This window comes from Coffea eugenioides, chromosome 5, assembly GCF_003713205.1.
Source record: "Coffea eugenioides isolate CCC68of chromosome 5, Ceug_1.0, whole genome shotgun sequence".
NCBI classification, from domain to species: domain Eukaryota; kingdom Viridiplantae; phylum Streptophyta; class Magnoliopsida; order Gentianales; family Rubiaceae; genus Coffea; species Coffea eugenioides.
This window is the reverse complement of record NC_040039.1, coordinates 13,123,223-13,146,500: the sequence shown is the minus strand read 5'-3', so window position 1 is coordinate 13,146,500 and position 23,278 is coordinate 13,123,223.

Genomic DNA, 23,278 nt, shown 5'->3' with positions numbered 1-23,278 from the left:
CTCTTTCCAAATTATACGCTAGAAAGTGGGGATATGAAAGTGGAAAACAGTCCCTAAATCGTGAATTTTTTTTTTCCGAAATGGAAGAAACTCTCACACACACACACAATTAGATTAGAAACACTCGGAAGTTACGCCCATTAAACTTAAGCGGGACCCATAGAGAACCCTATCGTGAAACCTAAATCGTGAATGAAAGGATAAAAAAAAACTATTAAAGTCAACCCTAGCTCACGAGAATATCTACAACTTGACTAGGAAAGACATTCAAGTCAAGGTACTTTTCCAAGTCAATAGTGCCCCAATTTTCTATAACATCCACCTGTCACAATTTCATGCCTTATGTTGCAGGCACTGACATTTTCTTGGTGAATAGAATCCCTCTCCCACAAGTCGTGAAATAAGCAATCGAAAGATTGAATTCTAACGTTGACAAAGCTGCAACTAATCAGAATTGGATTATCTCAATTTTCAAAATTTAGAATCTACATACATATATATTGTAGAATAATTCTATGTTTGAGAGGTCATAACCATTAAACTTGTGAGACCCAAAATGTACGCCTCAATGCGAAAAGCTTGCCAAGGTCCTCCTCTTACTGAGGAAATTGATCTTGAAGCTCAGGAAGTCCCATCAGCCTGTGGTTAGGATGTACCTTTATTTGATGTGATGTGAGCTGATTAATGTGACCCTTCACTAGTCTATTTGACACGCCAACATTGACCTACAACTGTAGGCCGACTCTAAAAAGATGGTTCGGATATCAATAAACGGTACAGCTTCTCTATTATATATATCCCTTGTGACGCCCCCATTTCTCCCAAGGGCGAACCCAAGGGTATTCGCGGAATGCCTGCCCAACTCTCATCAAGACTCAATACAATTCAATTCAAACTTAAGGATAACAACCAAATAATAAAAGTCGAAACGAAGAAAAGTCGCTTCCTTAAATAAATATTCAAATCTTACAACACAAGTTCTCAAAAGTACATCGCTTTCCCCAAAAGTACAATCACTAGAAGTCAGCTAAACAAATACAACCCAAAATACTAATCAAAAGTAATCAAACCGGCTTCTCCAAAAATTCTTTCCATTCCAAGCTCCTGTTAAGGAAAACAAAGTTAATGGGGTGAGCTGGTGCTCAGTGAGATCAAGAAAACATGCAAACACATAGTTCAAGTAACAATGGCATTTGTACAAGAAATAAAACAACGAAATTCAAATAACTCATGAATAACATCAACACACTTAATAAGGATACAGGAGCTCTCAGGAGCTAGATTCCACCTGCTTCGCCAAGGCTCGATCAAATACCTCCACGGGATGACACTCCGTCAAAACCGAGTAGGTGTTAAGTCCGTAGAACTCCACTTACTCTTCATTCCCGTTCACCGTTACACCCCCTGTCCCGGATCCGCTCTTCTTTTATAGAAGGCACTACTCTACGAGTATGCCTAGTGAGATATCTTAATAGATCAAGCTTTTGATTATCTCATGGTTCACCGAGCTTCTCGACCAAGTCCATGCTGGCTCGAGTCGCAAGGTCGGCCAATTGAGATTTGGGCGTCCCCCAATTTCTATTATGAGTCGATGAGATTCACTCCAATCGACAAATACAATTATAAGCCGATGAGATTCACTCCAATCGGCAATTCAACCACAATCATACATTCAATTATGAGCAATTCAATTATATAATCAATTAAAAGAGAATGAGTGCGATAAAGTACACACTCGACTCGACAATTGTAAATCACTTAATTAATAAGAAGCAATTCACATAATTGGCAATTATTCATGCACTTGACACTCACTAATTCAAAACTAATGAGTAAGTGCAAAATAAGATCTTTAGTGGTCGGCTCCGAGATTCTCTTCAAGATCCTCTTGAGCGCCTGAAGAAATAACAATTATCTATCACTCACAAATACTTACAAACCACTATCAATTAAGGACGAAAGTTCATTCGTTTAAAACTTAAGACAACGTCTTAAAGGAGCTTTATTCGCTCGAAAATCGAGATTCAAAAGTGAGGATTTAAAGTCACAAGAGAAACTAGTATCCTCCATGAAATCGAGTTTAAAAATGATCTATCAATATCGAAAGCCAATGAAAAGTTCTCAAAAACTCATTCCCCAAGAAATCATGAATTTTCAGCTTTGCGCGATAACTTTGGTAAAATCAGATTTTGAGTTCGGCAGGTCCAAAAATGGAAAAATTTATACCGTTAGAAACTAGATCCAAAGTATTAAAAGTTCCTAGAAGACACTTTTCCAAAATTCTAAACAGAAAGCATTCATTTTTCAGCTCAAAGTCGCTGATTCAAGAAGGTAAGACAGAACCAGTCTTGGTTTTCGTCGATATTTGGAAATTCAGCAAAATTTACAGAACGTGAATCAGTCCTTGAAATTCATAACACAATAAGAGTTCCAAACAAGGTTTCAACCATGATGAACGAAACTAAATTCGGAGTTTTGAGCATCAAGATATAACAGTTCAAAGTCAGCTGAATCTTGCAAACTGATCGGTAAATTTCCAGATTTGAAGAGTAATCTTTGGGGCATCATTTGGATATCGAAATGGTATTGAAATTACACCAAATTTGGTAAAATTAAAATTCCATATGTGGAATACCTCTCTATCAAATTATAGGCAAAAAATCACATGGGAAAGCAGTTAACAAAATGACTAAAATTCGTAAAATTTTCAAAGCAAATCTGCCAACCCACTCTTTCTTTCTTTCCAAAGGTTTTTGTCCAATGAAATCAATCCCAATTCACTCCATTTTTGAAACCAAGGTTCCAGAAGCATTTAATAAGCAATTTATGGTAAAATGACTCTAAAATTTTCGAAATATAATCTCCCAAAACAGGTTTGACCATTCGGCCAGCAAGAAAGGAAAAAGCTTCCAGTTTCCAGCTTTGTCGCGTTTTTGAAATCAAGCCATATCTAACTCTATACAAACTCAAATTGAGAATGTTGGTGGTGTTGGAAACTATGTTTCAAATTCCACAATTTATCAGAAGACATCATTTTGAAAATCTTTTCACAAGTGGGACAAAATCAAGCCACAAAACGCAGCTCCCAGTTTCATTCGTATGAACAGTCAAAACAGAACAGCTAACTTTGCCGACTCACTGCGGTTCACTCAAAACGAACCAGTAGGAGATTTTTATACCGTTGGAAAGTTATGAATGTCTAGTTTTGAATGCCGCTAACGCCCTCAATTTTGACTTTTGTACAAAATGTTATATTAGCATAAAGGAGCACTGTCTGAGCACCCCTGCTAAATGATTTCCAGATTTGAATCTTGCCAAAGCTCAAGTTTTATGCAACCAAACTAAACGATTTTTGGAAGGCACTTTGTACACACAATATACAACATATATCCATAAATTTCACAGTCATCCAAGCATCAAAATTTTGAAATCAAAACTGAACAATAGGGACAGAATTTTCGGCCATCACACTCTCCAAAATTTTCCAACTTTCTCTCCAGTTTCTAACCGAAATCCTTTCATTCATCACACAAACGACATTAACCAAGCAACAAATCCTCAAGGCAGCTACCTACAAGCCTCCTCAAGACCGCTAGCCTAGAGATTAAAGCAAGTAAATGGTTTCCTCAAGACCTCTAACCTATTTCTTGCTTAGGGTTTCAAACCCATGCAAAACTAACCATGATTCTTGAAGAAATTGGAAAGATTAAAGGAGTTGAAAGGTTACCTCCTAAACCTTGATGAAACCAGATTTTTCCCACCAAAAATCCTCCAAGAAACTCCACAAGATGATGCCTTTCTTCAAGCTAGAGTTGATTTCCAAGAGGTGTGAAAGTTGGATGAAGAAATGGAGCAAGATGAAAGCTAGAAGTGAGGAGTTTTCTTTCTCTTCTTCCTCCTTGAGGTTTGGCCGGCTATGGAGAGAGAGAGAGAAGGGTTTGAGTGATGAAAATTGTGAGGGAAGATTGATGGAAAGTTACTTTAAGTTAGGTGCAAAAAGGTCAACATTGAATAGTTGTCGCGCAAGGGTTTCGTACCACTATTTTCTCTCGGGTTTGATACACTCATGCACTAATCCTCCAAGGTACTTCCTTTAACACTGTAATTATTCACTCTTAGTAGTCTAGAATTAATTCCTCAAATATCCAATTAGTCGCGTGGTGCGACTTTCGAGAAACTATTGACACGCGCACGGTAAAAGTTTAATTTTAACTAACTCACATCTAATCCCTCAATTAACTTTTCTTAATCTACTATTAATCATTCTTAATTCTCTAAGATTATTGCACTCTCGAATCGAATATTGCCTCGAAAAATATGTACTCGCTATTTCTCGCTAAACGAGCCTCCGAAAATTAAATTTTACTAACGGGACGTTTTTAAAATATAAGTGAGACCTTGTTCCATGTAAATGGATTTAAAATGGTTGAAATAAATTATTTGGAGAAAATAGTTGGATAAATAATTAAATAAGCCAGTAAAATAAGATAAAAAAAAGAAAATTTTTGGGTCTTCACATCCCTCTCTTCACTTTCTAGAGATAATTGATGCTGTCATCTATAATTCGTTACCACCTTTGAGCCCCTTTTCCTCTACTTCAGTCACTGATTCAAGAATCAGAGTTGCACCAAGGGTGAATCCTCACTTGCAAGTTGCTTGTTCTTGCTAAGGCATGTTTACCGAATCGGGAAGATCCAAAACCGTGCCACACAAATTAGTGTTGTCATGGGAATCGACAGTTCAACATCGTCTTCCTAAAGATATGCCACCTGCTACTCATACTGGTCATTCCAAGAAAGTTCTCTTCTCGATGTGTCTCACGAGAGAGGAGGAGGCTCACCAAGACCCTGTTCTCGAAGATGACCACGGGAAGCGACCAGAGGGAAAAGGTGACTGTAGTGGGGCCAATCCACCAGAGCCACGTGTCAGTTCGGACATGGTGACTTGTCAGCTCGGCCAGGGCAGCTCGCACAGGTGTTGATGCCAGTTCGTGTGAGGACTCGCAAAATTCTTCTTATTTTCTTAAAATTCCCTTTTATTTTAATTAAATTACTTTATAATAGATTTACTACTCATTTACATCCTCCATAGTTGCAATAAATCATAGAATCAAGAGTTTCATCTTTAGTTTCTTAGTTAATGTAAATTAGGATTTTTGTGTATTTTGGTGGTGTGACTAATTGATGAGGTGTGTGTATTAAATTTGGTGGTTAAGAGTGAGTTTTAGAAAAGAGAAAGTGTGTGATTAGAAGTGCTACTAATAAGTTAGTGAATCATAAGTTAAAACACTAGTATGGGCGAGATAAGGAAAATCGACTTGAACCGACGTGCACCGTTTGCTACCGAATGAGTGCACCACTTGAACAACACTTTATTACCTTAATATCCTTGTTAATATTTCAGAAATATCAGCCCTTAATTATCCTAGAGAGGGTCGAAAATGTTGACCAAAAAGAAAGGAAAAAGAAGAAAAATTAAAGACTTAATCTTGTAGTGACAAGTGGCAACCATCCAAGGGTTGTTTGACCAACCAATTTCCTTCATTTCCTCTTCATTTCTATCACCAAATTCACTTCATTTCCTCTTCATTTCTATACATTTTGGCCAAGCTTGAAGAGAGAAAACACCAAGTGAGAAAACTCCAACTTCCACCTTGAATCATCTTAGTTTGAGAGAAAACAACCAAGCCAAACCGATTAACCTTTCCTTTTAGTACTTGGAAGACTTGGGATGCTGAAAGTTTGGGAAGAATGGGATGTGGTTTGCACTTACAAGAAATTATTGGAAGCTATCATGGTTGCCTTTCCTTTTTCTCTTCTTAATCTTGCTAAAGTTTGGATAGAAGCTCTTAATCTTGGTTTATGATGGTTAATTAGTGAGTTTTGCATGATATGGTGGAATGTTTAGCAAGGGTTTGATATTTTCAGTTGTGATTCTTGTTTTTATCTAGTATATGATGTTGATGAGCTTGGATAGGGACTCGGGGTAGTGATTCAAGACATAAATGTGATTTTCAAGCATTGAATCATCAAATTCCAGAAATTGTAGGCCAATCCGTCCTGTTCCTGACCTGTATAGTCGAGTATGAAAAAGGCTAATCAGGTCTAGGTCAAAACATGAAAGTTGTAGGGAATGGAGTTATATAACTGCTTGTAAAATTTCAGCACAATCGGAGGACTGTATCATGTGAAATGACAAAATTACCCCTGACTGCCAAATGCCCTATTGCGCAGGCAGTGTACTGTTTCCTCTGAGATCGCACATTTTGACCTTGAAAATGAACGAATTGGCTGTTGATGCCTCATAAGAATTGTAGGTCTATGTCTCAGCTTCGAAATGGCATAAAGTGTACTCCAATCAAATAAGCATAGCTTCAGTTGTGACCAAAATGCTATAAAACGTCAAATATGCTGTTTAGCTATTTGCCTTTAAAATTGGTTTTCGGTCGCATTGCTAGACTTGTCTTGTAATTGTATGACATTGAGCCTAGTTGAAGGGCTATTGTGTTAAGATCGCTTATGTGTGAATATGGGCTGAGTTGAGGAAAATAATAAAGCCATAAATGGCTGGAAAATAGCGAAATACAAAGGGCATGCTGCCCAAATTTCTATTACTTACTTTTATGAATATTAGTGAGATGTACGGTTTGAGATTAGGGTTAGTTGGATCTTAAGTTACATATGTATCCTTGAATGCATTTCACTATTAGTATATGAGTTGTTTTGACCAAGATTTGGTATCAACTAAGATGAAAAGTGTTAGTTTTCTCTCGAAAACTTTGAATTACCTTTGCTCACTACAATTTGGGATTAGTTATTCTTAGGGTTTGTCGGTGATCAAGGGCATAATCTGGAAGGAAACTTTTGACGTTATTTTGCTTAAACTGGTGAGTGTTTCTTGTGTGTTTATACAATAAGTGACTATGTGATTATTTGTGAATATTTGGTTAAATGTTTTCAATGATTGCCAAAATGAATTTTTACTAGGCGAGTGTGTACTTTATCGCACTCGATCTAAATGAACGTGTAAGTTTCAACGATTAAATGAGTAAATGCTACTTGTGCCTGAATGTAAGCCTTTTGGCTGAACTGGGCCCTTGCCCTTCGTTGCCAGTCGACCGTGCCAGAAGCGGACTCGGTCGGGCGGCTGGTGAACTTGGGATAATGTTTGGTATACTCGAGTATGATCACGAAGAATGGTGGAGACTGGCTAGTGAATTGGCTAGTGGCGGGAAATGAAATCAATGAATGAATGTCAAGAACATTGGAGGAGTTTTCACTTGCAAATGTTTTCTAATGTTGGAGGAATAAGGAAAATGGTTGGCGAATGAATGAACGAATGGCTCCACGTGAGCATGTATCCTTTTAATGAGTGTGTTATTGTGAGAACCTTGAAAATATATGTATATATATATATATAAATATATATATACTTGTTGCATTTGCATTTTAGACTTTTAATAAATGTTATTATTAGTTTATCTTAAATAAGTAGGTAAAAATAATTTTTAGGTTACAAATAGTTTAATTGTGCAGAATATTGAATTATTTGATTTTTGCCAAGTTAACTTAATATTTCTTGAGGTAGAGTATTTTATTGTTTTAATATTAATTCTTTGAATTCCGATAGCTAATTTTAAGTGTTTATAATTGTTAAGTATCAACGGGAACCTAGAATTAAGACGAAATTGTTTTAGGTCAAAACCCTTATAACTGCATTTAGGACGTTAAAATCTCGATAATTGAATTTTTGCGAGATTAGTATACCAATAGGCTATCAAATTTCATTTGGGGTAAAATTTTGGAAGTAGTTTACGAATGAGGACTTAAGTGGAAGGTCGGACAAGATGTTAAAAGACCAAATTAGCCTTCCTCCATCTCAAAATTACCATGCAGCCAGCTAGTAGTCTGAGCAAAGGAAAAGAAAACCGAGTGAAGAAAGCTGTGGAGTGTCTGACTAGCAACAAAATTGAGAGGAGAACTCAGAGTTTGTTCCCCACCAAATGAGAGGAAGTGAGTGACCAGTATAGGAGTTATCGACCGAGGGAGAATAATAGGAAGTTACAACGTGAGAGAGCTTTAAATTTCTACTCTGGACAGCAGCAACCGAGAGAGAGAAACTGAGAGCTTCACCATTTCTTTCTCCTTCCACTACTCTAAATTGAGTGCTAAGGGGGTGATTGAAGGAGGAAACATTGCTAGTGCATCCCTGACCAGTTATCACCGAGAGGAAGGAAGGAAGTAGTTGCAGTTTGAGGAACCGGAAGCTAAGCATACGAACAGTTTGCTTTTGCTGAGCTTTAAGGGAAAACAGGTAGAGAAATTCTGTAATCACCTTTTATTACTAGATATCAGAGAGTAGATTGAATGCATGTTAGTCTTAGCGAGGGAATAACGAGTTTTAACCGAAGGAAAAATCTATTAATGAAGAAAAATAGAAGCTGGACTGAAGTTGGAAACCGAGAGCTTGCAGGCTGAGCTGCAGCCTGTTGTTATTAAAAAAAAAATGGAAACTAATGGTAGATTTTGCATGTGATACGTGGGTCTTTGATGTTTGGGAGGTTTAGTTGAAGAAAATCTGGGGAAAAGTTGGATTTTGGATGGAAACCAAGGGAAGTTTTCTACTGCAAAATTTTCCAGATTACCCGAGAAAGAGAATGACAGATTCTTAACTGTCTTCATGATTTTTGGTCTTGAATTCCTATGTTAAACTGTAATATATATTATATATTAGCTTGGTTTGAACATGCATGAAAGATTTGAACATGAACTGAAGAGTTTGTTGGAGAAAAATTGGGTTAAGTTGATTGTTGCTAAAAATTCTGAAGTTATGCCGAGAGAGGGAGATTAGGAGTTGAACCAGTGTTGCTTCTGATTTCCTTGGCTGTAATCTTGTGCTCCTGCTGATGGTACTCTGTAGTTTGATAATCAACTTTGGCATGTGGAATTAAATGAAGAAAGCTGATGCAATCTGTTAGAGAGAGAGAGAGATAGCCGAGAGGAAGAGAATGAACGTAGGACCATTTTTTCTTTCAAATTTCAATTCTGTGAACTTCCACATATAATATTCGTTGATACTCTGTAGTTTAATCAATTGGAAAATGAAGTTATTGGATGAAAACTTGAAGTTTTGTTGCTGAATTTAGGTAGATAGGTCATATGGCAATGAGTTAAAACTTATTTGATATTTTAGAAACTCTTAAGTAAATTGTTATAGCCGCATTCATGAAGTGACTTCTAATCGCTTAAAATTGGCTTTCTTAGTAATTCAAAGACTATAAATTGTGAGAGGTGAAGGTTGTGGATTAAGTTAATTTATAAATAACTTAAAGCTTAGTTGAAAAAGGGAGTGGAGTTTCTATAAGCCATAATTAATATTGGATTGAGAAAGTATATTGGACTGAATGAGTATACAAGTTAAACTTGAAGATAGGTATGTTTCATGGTTTGAAAATGATAAAGTTAATAAGTTTTGAAAATAAAAGGGAAAAATGAATATTAAGAATGTTAAATTTATATATTAAGGTCAAATTTGATTTTGATAGTTTAAATAATAAAGTAAGAAATGATTGTTTGATGCCAAGAGCTAATGATTGATGAAGCTCTTGGCCATTTGAGTAATCTTTACAAGAGTTAAATTTTTGGTGGAATTGTTTAAGTGATTTGGCCGAAATGCACTTGGAAAGCCATGACTTGTGGTTTGGAATTGTTTTGATGTCTTAGACTTCCTTTGTTTAATTTTGATTAGAATTGAACTTGCTGCGACCTAGGGCTAATGATTGATGAAGCCTTAGTGAAATTGATGTTGGAATTGTGATTTTTGCTATATTGGCAAATTGAAATATAATGTGCAAATGAATAGGAATCGTGAAGTCCGTTTTGGTTCTTTGAATTCGGGTACTTTTAAACCAAGCTTTGTTGAAATATTTTGTCCTAGTATCAAGCTATAGAAATTGAGTATAGTACGATAATGCTAAAATTCAGGTGTCGAGACTTTTTAAAACCTTGCTAACTAGTTAATTATTTCCTTCGCTTAAACTAGCTTTATTACTTTTAGGAATTAATTACACTAACTTTCAAACTCTAAATTTTTCATAAAATTGTCCCTGACTAGTTGTTTTAGAGGAAAACTGTCAAAAACACGAGATTTCAATAACTTTAAATGAAAAGGTTTAGAAAACTTGTTCGGCAAGAAAACTTATTTGAAGTAGATTAGTTCTAGTTGCACCTCTAGAAAGAAATGTATCTTTAAAGAAACCATACGAAATATTTTATCACTTTTACTAGTTTTAATTTTAAGAGAATTGTTGATTTATTTCGAGGAAATAAACTAGTTATATATCAGATAATCTTTTACATATAAATCAAGAACTTGTATAGTAAAACTTATAGATTTAAAACTTGGCCTTTTAGGGTTTAGCGAGGACGTGGACTTCGATTCCCAACTCGACTTTTGAGCTTAACTTTTGGTGAGTGTCCTTGCTTGTTCTATGTTTTATCTTGTTAAAGTGCTCTCTTGACTGTTATGTGATAATTGGAATGTGGTTTTTCTGATCCATCGAAGAGGGCAGTGTGTACTTTATCGCACTAGCCTCTCGAGTGGTGAATTGCTTGAAATGTTTTCTCGAATACCTTGCTTGCACTAGTTAAGTACTGAGTGGGGGAATGTACCACACCTGAGGGTGGGAGGGCCTCTTATCCTAACTCAAGTACCAAAATCTTGCAATTGTTGACTGGAGCGTGGACTCGTCAACTCAACTACCAGGCAGGAGAATGCACCACACCTTAGGGTGGGAGGGCCTCTTATCCTGACTTGGTAACCACTTGTGTGACGTCGTTGGGTGAATCCCTCGACTAGGCTATAAAAGGTATACTCGAGTAATACCAAACTCTCTCGTGTGAAGGACGGGCCCGGTGGGAGTAAGTTGGTTGGAGCATGTTAAGAAAAAAAAAAGAATCTACATAGACTTTAGATAGTGAGAGTTGACGGAGGGTCAACTGCGATTAATTATATGATTGCATGTTTGGGGCACCACTGAGCTTTAGCTCACCCCACGTTATTTGTTTTCCTGAACAGGTTTTGGCATTCGAGAGACTTGAAGTCTGCCTTTAGTTTTTGTGAATGTTGTTTTGAATCGGACTATGTATCTTTTGTCTTGGGTTGCCACTTGAAGCTGGAAAAGTGCAAACCCTAAGTTTTATTTTGATTTGTATGAATGTATTTGAATTTTATGATTTCACTTTGTGGTTTGAAATGTGTAAATATAGTTGTGTGTTAAACTGGTTGGAGGTGTACTTAAGAGTGAACTTTCAGACGTCCAATGGCAATGTTATCTCTGAAGTTAATGTGTCCATAGTATTCTGGTTGTTTAAAGGTTTGGCTTGTTCGGGTGGCGAACTTTGTTTTGGTTTAAGTTATTCGTCGAAGGGGTTTAGTCGGTTTCCTTGCGTGAGTCCTAGCGAGAGCTAGGCAGGCGGCCCGCCGAACCCTCTGGTTCACCTTAGGGTGAGGTGGGGCTGCCACAGTTATCATTGCTTTTATATGTTAAATGTTTTCTGGATTAGTTGCTATTACATGTTTAATGTCTTGGATTTAATTGCTTGATTATGTGTATGGAACCTCACTGGGCTTTTAGTGTGAGGACGCGAAAATTTTCTTATTTTTATCTTATTTTACTGGCTTATTTAATTATTTATTCACCCATTTTCTCCAAATAATTTATTTCAACCGTTTTAAATCCATTTACATGGAACAATACCTTACTTATGTTTTTAAAACGTTTCATTAGTAAACTTTATTTTTCAGAGGCCCGTTTAGTAAGGAATAACGAGTACACATTTTTCGAGGTAAAATTCGATTTGAGAGTGCAATAATTTTTGGAGAATTAAGAATGATCAATAGTAGACTAAGAAAAGTTGATTTAGAGATTAGATGTAAGTGAGTTAAAATTTAAACTTATACCGTGCGCACGTCGAAAGTTTCCTGAAAGTCGCGCCTGTACAAACTAATTGGAAATTTGAGGAATTAATACTTGTGAGGACTCATGTTTTTATTTCAAAAATAGTTATTTTTAGGATTATTTACCCTAGTATAAGTGAGTTATATTTGTAGACACCAAATTTTGAATAATTTGTATGTGGCATCTACTTCATTTTAAATCGCTTGCATTTAGTTCATTGTTGAGTGTTTTGCATTTTTAGTTGTTATTTTTTTAGTTTTATTCATTTTGCCCTTTTAGTTTGTCTATTCATTTTTATTTTGTCATTTTAGGTTTTTAATCACTTTTAAGTTTTAGATTTTAGTTTTTAGTTTTTAGTTTTTTGTTTTTTTAGTTTTTAAGTTTATAGAGTTTTTAGAAAGAAAAGAAAAATCATTTTAGTCATTTTGTTTTTTTTGCTTTCTTGAAAGAAAAATGAAAATGCAAAATCATAAAAAGGAGAAAAAAGAAATTAAAGAAAAAGAGGAAAAGAAGAAAAATTCAAAAATAGGCTTTAGTTGGATTGGAAAAATGAAAAAAAGAGGAAAAAGGAAAAAAGGAAAAATTGTTCACCAAAATATGTTTATTTCTTTAAATTCAATCTTTGGGCACTTTAGTTATTTTTATTAAGTTATTTTGAGAGAAAGAAAATGATGAAAAGAGAAAAATTGAAAATTAAAAAATGGCCATTTTGTTTAGTGTTTTGTTTAAAATTATTTTTGTTTTGTTATAATTATTATTACCTGGTTTGTGTAATTTTGTTATTATCATTTCTGTAATTATCAAGTTGTATTAGTTTTCTTGAAAAAAAAGAAAAAAAAAAAGAAAAAAAAAAAAAGGTATCGTGGCCTGCAAGCTGCATTTTTGGCAGCTTGCAAAGGGCTAACTTCGTACGTGCCATTGAAGGGCAGGATGAAGGCAGAGGCTGGCCTTCATCCTGACCATTCAGTGGAGGGTTTAAGGGCCTTGGAGTTCCATATAAAAGAAAGAAAAACATCAGCCGCAAGAGGGAGTTTTTTTGGGGGGGGGCATCGATAGGCAAACAGAAAACTGAGCAAGGGTTTGGGCAAGAAAAAGAAAGGGAGCTGAGCATCGGGTGACGGCTGGGAGCTGAAAAAGAAAAACAGACGGGCAAGAAAAGGCAAGGGAGAGAAGGGTTTCAGGAAAAAACGAAAACAAAAAGCGAGAAGGAACTGGGGTTTTAACCGAGAAAGAGCTAAGTAGAAAGGAACGGCTAGAATCTTGGAGGAAGAGAGAGTTTGAGGGGGCGGCTAGGTTTAGCAAGGAAGAGTTTGTTGAGTCCGCGAGGGAGAGCTGGGTTTTGACAAAGGGCAGAGGAGAAAAGGATACGGCTGGGTTGTAGAGGAGGATCGAAGAGGAACAACGGCGAGGGAAACAGAAAACTCCAGAGGTTCTGGCGGCTGGAGTTGGAGAAAGAATCAGAGGAAGGCGTGACGGCTAAGGCTGGAGAGGAAAAGTGAGTGACGGCTGGGAAGGATTTGGAGAGAGCAAAAGCAAGAATGAGAGAGAGTTCTGAGAAGAAAGAAAGGCGCAGCTTTGCAGAAAATTTTTCGACGGGAAAAGGCTGACCTTTTAGCCTCCCTCGGATGCATTTTTCTTTTTGGATATAGCTTTGTCTGAGGTTATTTAAATTTCTGAATAATCTGCGTCATTTGGGGAGTAGATTTTGTGTTGAACATTTCTGGAAAAAACCACTGAAACACCCTTGAATCGAAGCTTCAAGTCGTGAGCTTGTCCCTGCCGCATGCCGCTGCGACGAAATTTTCTGGGTTTCGTTTCAGCCAACTTTCCCGCTTCATTCTGATCTCCCCAGGGCTCCTCAAGGAGAGATCTCAGTTTCTGGGTAAACTACATTATCAAAGGAGCGATTTTTATTGAGAAACATCCTGGAACGGACGTCTCCATTCTCTCCAAACTTCATCTCCCTGGTAGCAAGGTCGTCAGAAATTTGACGCTTCGAAATTGGTATCTGGATGCGGTTTTTTCAATCTCGCCTTGCTTACTGGACCTAGTAAAGTGCTAAAGGTAACTCTTTTGCCTTTTATTTCTCACGTAAGCTCAGATTTTCCAAATATGTCAAAGACTTTGATGCATTTTGTTCGCCTTATCATTTTGCTTCTTAGAACAGCCGCTGGTTGGGTTTTATTGGATTATTTGTTACCTGATGTTTGTATTTGGGAGATCAAGCTTTGATATGTGATATCTTGGGTTATGTTAACAATGGTGCTATGGGGATTTATGCGGGTTTAGTTGACAGAAAAATGAGTTTTGTTGCATTCTTTTCGTATGAATATCAGCTTGCCGGAAGTCCTCACGTTGCTTCCGTTGTTTTTATGGTTGCACTTGTAGTAAAGTAGGAACAAAATGCATATTTCGAATGCTGTGATTGTCCATTGGTTGTTGTTTTCTTTTTGTTCAATATGCAGCGCACATTTCATCGTTTTTAGATGGCCTGTGTGTGTTTTATAAGAAAATTGATGCATTTGCTGTTCAAGGAAGCAACCGCAGGAAATTTTCCAGATTTACATGTTCCCATTCTCAGTTTTTCTTTTCTTTCTTGGTTTGTTTGAATGTTGAGTTTCCGTGAGTTCGTTATTTGGAATCAAGGCTTTGATGTTGGGTTGGGGTAGGAGCTAGTTTTTTTTTTATGGAAAAGTTGCATTAGAATGAACACAAAATGGAATGAAAGTCATAGCTGGAAAATTTGCTGCTAGTGTCATCCTATCTTTTGCTGCATTTCTATCCAATCATTTTGGTTGGGTTTGTTTGTTAATTACATGGGTTAAGATCTAGTATTTGAGTTAGGAGGCTTGGATCTTATGATAGCTTGGTGTTCGTTGATGCTTGCTGTTTTCAGTTGGAAATGGAATGTTGCAATGATGCAAAAGGAAACGGAAATGCAGCAAGTTTCATCTTTGTTTGTTGCAGAAATTTTCTTCGTGCATGCATGGAACAATTCTTCAAAATTGCCTCTTAACTCCCTCAAGTTTCACCTTATGCTATTTTGACCTACAAAATTGAGAAAACTAATCAATTGGGTCCCTGTGATTTTTGCAGCAATGCATTAGGGCCCAATCACATTCCATGTGCTTGCAATTAGGTCCTAAAACACTTGCACTTTAACCCCCTAAGTTCCCTCTTGTCTTGTTATGGTCCAATTAGTTGAGTAATTTAATCAATTGTGTCATTCTAGAATTTTAATTGTTCTTGACATGCTTTGATATGATTTTGGGTAAAACTTTTAGTGAGTTTAGAATGATTTTGTAGATTTTAATAACCTTTATAGACTTATAGCTTTGATTTGAAACTTTAGTGGAATGTTGAATTTTGCCATTCGATTGTAAGATGGGGTTTTTATTCATTTCTTGTGAATTTTATCATTTGATTGGAGGTCTCACTTTAGGTCCTTGCTTTTGTTGCATTTTAATCACTCAAGTCCCCTTGTTCACCGTGGCCTCAAAATTTGGAAAAATCAAATCCATTTTGCCTTTCTTGAGCTTAATCCTATGTTTGCCTATTTTATGTGACTTTTTGGGATACATTTATTTTGGGTTTTAGATCATATTTGTGGCTTAAATAATTTTAGTTGGTTTGTTATCTTGTTGGGCTTAGATTTATGTTTGGCTAATGATATTTAGTTGGGTTTGTGTAAGAGGGTTTACTTCATTTTTGGGTTTTTGGCTTGGGCTAGAGGGTCATGGTCCATGTGTTTTGGTTGGCTAATTTTTGGGCCAAAATAATACTAGCCCACTCGTTTTTTCCTTGGACTTCCGATTGGGCCAAGTGATCTTGGCCCAAGAAGGGTGACAATGGCCCATTCCCTTTTGTTTTGGGATTTCCGATTGGGCTTGGAAGCTTTGGCCCAAACAAATAAAGGAAATGGCCCAATGGTTTGGTCCATTAAGAAGCCAGAAAACAATTTTGTAAATCAGTCCCTGAATTTCTCCTTAACTGTGCTGTGGCCTTGGATATTTTCAACTTCTTTCAATTGGATCCTTAGTTTAATTGCAAATAGGTCCATGAACTTTATTTTACTTTAATTTTGGTCCCAAAATTTTGTCAATCTTTGCAATCAAGTCCTTTCTTCTTTTGACTTCTTAAATGTGGATTGTTGACATGATTTAATTGATTCAAATTCATGCTTATTTTTATCTTTTGTGATTATTTAAATGGTACCTTGACCTCTTTATTATTTTGGAGGGTAAGTTAGTAATTTCACTACGTTAGGGCGTCGCTTCAAGGGAGGTACACTCTATTCTTCATTTGCACTTCATTTGACCCTACGTGCTCCTACGTGTTATGTGAATATGCATGCCTACTTCGCTTTCCTTACCTCCTTGCATGCATTTACTTGCTTTTACTTTTATTTAAGTTTTATGGGGTATGTGTACACCTCTTGGCTTGTAATAGATAGGGCTCGAAGAGCATTTGGTCCATTTTTCCTTCCCCTTTATGCTTTTATGGGGTATGTGTACACCTCTTGGCTTGTAATAGATAGCGCTCAGAGAGCATCTGGTCCATTTCCCCTTCCCCTTGGTTGCTTGTTTTTGTTGCTACATGTTTAATTGCTTTATTAGGATCTTGCATCTAGTCGAGCATGCTAAGTGTTACATGTTACGTGTTTACGAGTGTTTTGGCATGTCTACTTGCTTTCATAGCCATGAATGAATGGAATGGATGAATGTACGTTTCCGCTAGTCCAACGCTAGTCGGAATTCATAGAATGGGCTAGTCCAACGCTAGACCCTTAGGGATTTCCCCTCATTAGCATATCATTTGCTTGTTCACCACATATCATGCATTTTTCTTAGTTTTATCACTTGGCATGCTCCTCGAACCCCCTTTCCCTTCATTTTAGGATTTTTGCATATCATGATAGTTGTAGGGTCCATTTGCTTGAGGGTCCCCTTCTGATAAGGGAAACGAGCGAGTGTGGCTACTCGATAGCCTTAGCACGCTAGTTTTGCCTTCTAATCAAAGGGAAAATCGAAGTCGACAAGTTAGGAGTCATTCCCATACCCGACCTGATGCATTCCCTTAGGTTCATTCATTCTCATTTATCACTCACTCATTCTTTTCAATTCACATTTTCCTTTCCTTATTGTTCATTTTGATTTCTACTTCACAAAATTGCATTTAATTACACCTATATGCACTTATCACTATATTTCATACACTTGCACACAAACACTTGGAATTTTCATACAATTGCACACGTGCACCTTTTCATACACTTGCACACAAACACTTGGAATTTTCATACAATTGCACACGTGCACCTTTTCATACACTTGCACACAAACACTTGGATTTTTAATTTCTTTCATACACTTCCACACTTGCACATTTGAGTCTCATTTGCATTAATCGACCTCTATGGGGGTTTTCCTTTGTTGGCCGCCACAATTCATGTGGTTTGGGACCAAAAGCCTCACGAGAGACATCGTAGAATTTAGGATTGCATTTTCCTTTCCGTTTTGCATTCATATAGTCATATCCAACGTGCGAACATACATTGGGTAGAAAAATTAGGAAAATTGGTTTAAGTCACGCAACTAGCCTTGGCTAGGTCGAAGGGGTGCCTTGGATTTTTATCCTTGCCTTCCCCTTCGTCAAATGTGACCCCCGATCCCTCTTTTGGTTACGCAGACCCAAAAGTTCTCAAAAAGGGTTTATTTACTTTTTTTTATTCAAAAACAAAAATCATTTTTGGGTGACTTGGTACACCCTAACTCTATACCAAGTGGCGACTCCATTTTTCAAAAAAACCCTTTTTGAACTTTATATGGCCAAACCGTCGCTTTATCAAGTCCCATGGCCTTTATTTTCATTTTGCACACGTTCACACCACACCACACACACCACAACACAATTCAACATCATTCAAAAAGTGGGGCGCGACAGTTGGCGACTCCACTGGGGACTTCCTAAGTGGGTCCAAGCATTTGACTTAGCCATTCGTTTCCTTTTTCTACCCTTTTTATGCATTGCATTTGGATATTAGGCTTGCATTTTCCATTTTTAGGGCCTTTTTGCCTCGCGCGCGTATCCAACTATTCCCTCACTCACGTATGTGTGATTGGTTGATTGGATGTGTGTTTACTTGTTATCTCGCGCTTGCATTGCATTTTGGGAGGTATGGGTCACCCTAGAGCCTCGCGCTGGTTCTTGACCCTTCCCCTCCAAACGAGCACTAGCATACGAGCATACGCTTTACTTCTTTTATCCCTTTTATTTTTCTTTAGTGGCTTGTCACGCCACTCCACCCTATTAGGATTAGGTGACTCACTTGGGCATGTGATCACGACACGATGTGTGTGTAGCATGTTCCAATGGGTCACTCAATCTTCCGCTTAAAGCTATTGGTTGATAGCCTTTAGCTTTTGGTCGAAGATTGAGGTTTTGATAGATTCACTCAAACACGTAGCCGTGACACGATGTGTGCGTAGCGGTGTTTGGGGAATCGCTCGAGCCACCGACAAAGAACCTTGGGATTGGTGACCCTTGGTTTCTAAGTCTGAAGGCTCGGGGACCTGAGCTCATCGAGTCTAGATGCATTAGTGAACCCCAACCTCATGCATCCATGATAGCTTGCCTAGGGTAGAGTCGGCCTTATCCTAAGCTAGGGACACTATTCACGAGGGGAGGGGTCCAACCCTTTTTTTCCTTTTTATTGCTTTGATTGCTTTATCTTGTTGTTACAATGTGTTATGTGTACTATCAACTGCACTAACCATTTTTTTGTTTTCTTGGCCTGCATTCATGTGCCATAGCAATAAGGGGCCTCTTTGGCACTCTTTTAGTGACTCATCCACTAGATAGCTCACATGTCTAAATTTCAGTCTTTGCACTTACCTTTCAGTAAATACATTTCATGTTTAGACCTTTTCCCCCGTTGCATTATTTATATCCTTTAGGCCATATTTGTCACATATTTATATCGCTTTAATAAACTGGCATCACGCATAAACCCTAGAAAGGGAATGCCATTTAGGGGATCCCGTGTTAGGAATAAACCACCCCATGTCTCGGATATATAATCCAAATAAGACTTGCACGTTTACCTTTCTCGTACCATCCGAAGGGGTAGTGCACAAGGTAAGGTAAAGATCCGATCATTTTCATGAAGCAATTTTTGGAATATGAGCATCTAATAATCACTTTTTGGCCATTTTTATCAAAATTGGTAAAAATCCTTTGCGTAAAGGACATTAATTCGAAGAAAATTCACAAATGATTCCTCCTATTGAGACGATAAATAAATTGAGGCCAAAATTTGATTTTTTAGAAGGTCATAGGCTAGTGCACTTCAATAATTTTGAAATAACCAATGGTCGGATGATTCAACCAATCCATTTTGCCAATTCATTCAACAAATCATCAATTCATTTGACCAATTTACCCTTTTTAGGGTCATTCGGTCGATTTTGAATAAATCGTCAATTCAATTGACCAATTTACCCTTTTTAGGGTCCTTTGACCAATTTACCCTTTTTAGGGTCATTCGGTCGCTTTTGAATAAATTATCAATTTAATTGACCAAATTACCCTTTTTAGGGTCTTTTGACCAATTTACCCTTTTTAGGGTCATTCGGCTGATTTTTGAATAAATCCCTAATTCAATTTCATTCATTTGACCAATTTACCCATTTTTAGGGCAACCGAGCCGATTTTGAATAAATCATGTTTCGTTCAATCTATTTGATCAATTTACCCTTTTTAGGGTGATCTGATTAATTTCGGATAAATTTCATTCATTTCATTTGACCTGTTTCCCTTTTAGGGTAATTCGGTCGATTTTAAATAAATTGTCAATTTCATTCAACCCATTTGCCCTATTAGGGTTTCATTGTCAAATTCCAAATTGGGAAAATCTAGTCAATTTTGAAGAAAACCGTCCATTGCATCCAATCACTTGATCAATTAGGGTTTTGACCCGTAATTCACTGAGAAATTTTATCAACGAATTCCAATCTCTTTGATAGGAAGTTCGTCAAGGTCAAACCCGTGCGTTTTTGCAAAACCTTGTACCGATCAAGAGTGATCCATCTATTCGGACGTTGTCCTCATTTTGATAAATATCTCTCGTCACTCCAATGGCCAAATTTTTCAAATTATTTTTCACTCAATGAGTTGATCAGATCCGTCAGGTATGGTATAGTGCTTACCCTAGAGGATCGCATTTTCATGCTAGGCCTACCCTTGGCATAAAAAGGGTTCCCCCCATAGGACATGCATACCGATTTTGCAGTTTTGTCTACTAACTCGGGGTATTTTTCTTTTGTTTCCCCCCTCCCTTGCATTCATAAAAATGTTTCAATAAGGCAAAAATATTCTTCTATATCTGATGATAATTTTAATCCAATAAAGTTTGAAGAGTACAAGTGTTATTTGATTCTTGGGCAGATCCTACGATGAAAACATAAATGATCTATCTGGAAGCTCTACGCTAAAGCCTCTGAGAGATGTTGTAATTGTTTTCCAAAGGGAAATTTTCTATATTGGATTTGTTAATACATTTTGTTCCAAAAAGAAAAGGAGACAAAAAGTGAATATGTGGAGCTCTTTACAAGTTTCTCTCTTCTCAATTGTATCGTAATTGAATGAGAAATTTTTGTACATTTCATTCTTTGTTCTTATTCATTGGAGATTTCATGAATTTTAAGAAGTAAGACCAAATTGAGAAGCTTCATGGTCACAAGTGTCTGCTTTCCAAAATCCTTATGTACACCAGATTGTTGATCCGAGTCATCCAATAAGAGTGCTAAAAAAATGGTCACTCAAAAGGCCCAATGAGATACCTTTTCTCTTTCATTTAACCCCAAAATAAAGTCAGTCACATTGATTGATAAATTGTAAATTGGGACAATCTTTGCTTGGAAAAATCCCCATTGGTTTAACCGGATTCAATTCACATCTAAGTGAAAGCAAAAATATGCATTATTCTTGTTTGTTTTGAAAATTTGGAATGATACTTTGAGCATTTGTTTCACTATCTATACAGATTTTTATCACTTGCTCTCCCATTTGAGCCTATGAAAGAATAATTTCGTTTCAGGTAAGAGCCCTAATGATCACTACCCTATATTGGAAAATTTTCAAATATCAAATAGGGGAATGGATTTTCAATAACCGTTTCGTTACTTTGGTTGTCATGAGGTGTAAGAATGATGCTTTGGCCGTCGTTTCTACAACCTAAACACTGATCACCCCTTGCATCCCCATTTTGAGCTAAAATTGGTGGTTCTTTTCTAATGCACTCATGGTCGTACCCCACATTGGGGAGGGAGATTGGAGAATTTTCAAAAAAAAAACAAAAAAGAAAAAAGGAAAAGGGAAAAAGCAAAAATGCTAGAATAAGGAGGGAACTGCAAATTGGGGAAATTTGATTCCACTTGGGTTCCAAGTTTGAAAAAAGAAAAGGAAGGGTTTTTGTCCATGTGAATCGCCTATGTTTCACAAATATGGATGAGCAAGGGTCTTCCTCAGTCAATTAATTCAGATACATGCAAAAAAATTTCGCATTAACGAAAGTTTCCTTTCAGAGTTGTTGTAAGGAATGGAATACAAGTCAGGCCATCTTCTTTTCCAATCAAGCATTCTATCCCTAGTTATCCCTTTTGAGCCTTCAGAATAAATTATTTCGTTTGGCAACCCCTGAGAATCGCAAACCCCACACTGGGGGCGAGTTTGAGTTGAAAAGAAAATTTCAAGAAGTGAAAAGTGAAAAGCAACAAGATCAAAAACAAAGGAAGAAAAGAGAACCTCAGTTCAAAAATAAACTGGGGCAAATTTTGTGAAAGTTCGAAAGAACGGCAAAAGGCCGAAAAATCAAAAGGGAAAAGAAAATGAAAGAGAAAAGCCTCAATTGAGCAAAAACTGGGGCAAATTCTGATTTTACCCTAAAATAGGGTTGACGCAACAATGCGATCTCAGATTCTTCAAACCAGTGTTGAAATCCGTTTTCAAGCCTTAACTTTTCTAAGCACCCCACCTGACCCCGTTACAAAAGCCGAAAGTCCTGACTTCTGTTCTTTGCAATGGCCCTGTCAAGAAAATTTCTGATGCCGGAAAATTTTAGCTGTATTTCTGAATTGCTTTAGTATGAGTTTGATGCTACTCACCATGTGAAAACCCATCAGCTCGAGGGAAAGGGAAAAGAGGCAAAAAGCAAAGAAAGAAAAGTATATGCAAGAAAATGCAGAAAATTCGGCGCTGAAGTCTCTGGTGAGTGATGAGAAAAATGCAAACAAAGTCTGAGATCTTTTGATTTCAAAATAGGGGCAATTTTGGAAAAAATGCGATCTATGGTGCAATATCCTTGAAAGTCTTAAACTATCGTTTTCAAGCCAAATTACAAGCTAATAAAGTCCATCGTTGACTTATTCTTTCATGACAATCCAAAGTGAGGATCATGCTCATAAGAAATTCATCAAATCATTTGTGATCATAAGGGCATAACCCGTTTCCACATGTTTAGCTATCACTTCTGTCCATACGTTACAAGCCTAGAAAGCTTGTATGTTGACTAAGTTTTCTTGAAAATAAGGGTAACAAACTCTTTGCTTTCACTAAGATGTGACATTGAATGGATTACATACAACTGGGGCACAAAAATGAGACAGATTCTTATCTCCCATTTCCTTAGCCATTTCAAAAATAAAGTCACTTGATTGGTCCTGAAAAGATGAGTCAACCAGAAGTGGTGACCCGTTACCCTAAGTACCAATGCTAAAAGTAAGGAAGAAATCTTCTTAAATTTGGTGTTATTTCGAGGAATTTATCATGAAATTTCTGCATGAGTTCAAACTTGACGATTAAAGTTTCTTCACATTGTTGTATGTGCACTCTTTTCTAAATTTTAGAAAGTGCGGTTTTTCTTTGTTCAAGTAAATGGGGAATCATCTAAACCAATTTTTGCAATCAAATGGGCCCAAACTGGGGCAAAATTTTTATTTGCAAAATTTTGCAAAATAAGCCCACACAGGGGCAAATATTTTTGTAGTCCAATTGAGGATTTCGTCCAAGAATCAAAATAATGCATTTTTTCAAATCAGTCACGCTCATTTGAGTGCATGTAAGCCCTGTGCAGGTATTCATAGTTGAAATCGACGAAAAAGCATCTGGCGATGTAGAAGGCCGATGCCGAAGAAAGAGAGGAGAAAGAAGGGAGAAGGGCCCTACACTGGGGCAAATCATTTTTTAAAAGATTCTCCCGTATATCAAAAATTCGAAAATTCAAAAAAATTTCAAAAATCCGAAAAATTCAAAAGTCAAAAA